Source organism: Crotalus tigris, unplaced genomic scaffold, assembly GCF_016545835.1.
Source record: "Crotalus tigris isolate CLP2741 ecotype Arizona unplaced genomic scaffold, ASM1654583v1 scf7180000020356.207472, whole genome shotgun sequence".
Taxonomy (NCBI): domain Eukaryota; kingdom Metazoa; phylum Chordata; class Lepidosauria; order Squamata; family Viperidae; genus Crotalus; species Crotalus tigris.
In genome coordinates this window covers 167501-170000 of record NW_024097983.1, presented here as the reverse complement: position 1 = coordinate 170000, position 2500 = coordinate 167501, and the positions used below count along the sequence as shown (strand labels likewise).

Sequence of the window (2500 nt, the reverse complement as noted above, 5' to 3'; positions counted from 1 at the left end):
GTCTCCTTTGGACCGGGGTCTCTATATCGTTGCTCGGTTGCTTAACATTCTCCATTCTATTCTATTCTATTCTATTCTATTCTATTCTATTCTATTCTATTCTATTCTATTCTATTCTATTCTATTCTATTCTATTCTATTCTGTATTTCTGTTCTATATTTCTATTCTGTATTTCTATTCTATATTTCTATTCTGGTTTTCTATTCTATATTCTATTCTGTTCTGTTCTGTTCTATTCTATTCTTCGTCTATTCTATTCTATTCTATTTTGTATTTCTATTCTGTATTTCTATTCTATTCTATATTCTGTTCTGTTCTTTTCTGTTCTATTCTATTCTATTCTATTCTATTCTGTATTTCTATTCTATTCTGTAATTCTATTCTATTCTGTTCTGTTGTATTCTATTCTATTCTATTCTATTTTGTATTTCTATTCTGTATTTCTATTCTATTCTGTTCTGTTCGGTTCTGTTCTGTTCCGTTCCATTCTATTCTATTCTATTCTATTCTATCCTGTATTTCTATTCTATTCTGTAATTCTATTCTATTCTGTTCTGTTGTATTCTATTCTATTCTATTTTGTATTTCTATTCTGTATTTCTATTCTATTCTATTCTGTTCTGTTCTGTTCTGTTCTGTTCTGTTCCGTTCCATTCTATTCTATTCTATTCTATTCTATCCTGTATTTCTATTCTATATTTCTATTCTGTTCTGTAATTCTATTCTATTCTATTCCGCATCCTTAGACCTACCGACATCTTCCAAACGGGTTTATCGCAAATTGCATCTTCTTTTTTATTTTCAGAGCGCGTTGGCGACCATTTCAAAAAAACGTTAGGAGAGTCTCTATTATATTAATCCAACGCGCCGACTTTCGCTACCTCTGGCTTCTCATTCACATGCAGAGATAAACATTTGCCTTTTCTCAGCCTCTTATCACAAAGCCCCCATAATAAGTTTGCTTTTTAAAAAGGGTAGTTCCGGAGAAGCTCCTTGGATGTGAAATGCGACATTTTCAAACGGGGTGTGTGTGTGGGGGGGGGAGAACCTCAAAAAAAGCCCAGCTGCCTTTTGGGGGGAAAAAAAATAAAGCATCTTCGGGACGTTTGTATATAAAAAAAAATAAAGGTGGGATAACAAATTAGAACAGAGGCACGGAATCCAGATCAGGCGAGGTATTAGCACCGCTTTATAAAACCCTGGTGAGGCCACACCTGGAATACTGCAGCCAGTGTTGGTCACCACATCCCAAAAAAAATGTTGAGAGTTTGGGAAAAATTCAGAGAAGAGCAACTGAGATGATCCAAGGCCTGGAGGCTAAAACGTATGAAGAACGGCTGTGGGGCTTGGGTTTGGCTGGTCTAAAAAAAAGAAGAAATAGGGGAGACATGACAGCAGTGTTCCAGTATTTGTGGGGCTGCCCCAAAGAAGAGGGGGTCAGGTTGTTCACCCAAAGCACCAGAGGGAAGGATGAGAAACGATTAGAAACTGATCAAAGAGAGAAGCAACCTGGAATTAACAAGAAACTTCCTGACAGTGTGGACAGTGGAACAGCTTGCTACCAGAAATTGTGGGCGCTCCATCACTGGAGGTTTTTAAGAAGAGACTGGACAGCCATTTGTCTGAGATGGTGTAGGTTCTACTGCTTGAGCAGGGGGCTGGACTAGAAGATCTCCAAGGTCCCTTCCAGCTCTATTCTATTCTATTCTATTCTATTCTATTCTATTCTATTCTATTCTATTCTATTCTATTCTATTCTATTCTGTAATTCTATTCTATTCTATTCTGTTCTGTTCTATTCTATTCTGTATTTCTATTCTATTCTGTATTTCTATTCTATATTTCTATTCTATTCTGTTCTATTCTATTTTATTCTGTATTTCTATTCTATTCTGTATTTCTATTCTATATTTCTATTCTATTCTGTTCTATTCTATTCTATTCTATTCTGTATTTCTATTCTATTCTATTCTATTCTATTCTGTATTTCTATTCTATATTTCTATTCTATTCTGTAATTCTATTTTATTCTACTCTATTCTGTATTTCTAGTCTATATTTTTATTCTGTTCTGTTCTATTCTATTCTATTCTATTCTATATTTCTATTCTATTCTGTATTTCTATTCTATATTTCTATTCTATTCTGTAATCCTATCCTATCCTATCCTATCCTATTCTGTATTTCTATTCTATATTTCTATTCTATTCTGTAATTCTATCCTTATCCTATCCTATCCTATCCTATCCTATCCTATCCTATCCTATCCTATCCTATCCTATCCTATTCTGTATTTCTATTCTATATTTCTATTCTATTCTGTAATTCTATCCTTATCCTATCCTATCCTATCCTATCCTATCCTATCCTATTCTATTCTATTCTAAATGATTATATGTTAACAGTATAAGGGTTGGGTGTCAAAAGGAGGACATCAGCTGCCCAGAGTCATTTTGATACAAGTAGTCCTTGACTTACAGTCATTCATTTAGTGACCGT

The 2500-nt window shown here is 34.0% G+C and overlaps 1 protein-coding gene across 2 annotated transcripts in view; it reads left to right on the top strand.

The window, feature by feature from the left end:
• Positions 1-2500, top strand: part of SLCO2B1 (solute carrier organic anion transporter family member 2B1) — a 50616-nt gene that overhangs the window by 20604 nt on the left and 27512 nt on the right. The gene's annotated exons all lie outside the window — the stretch shown is intronic.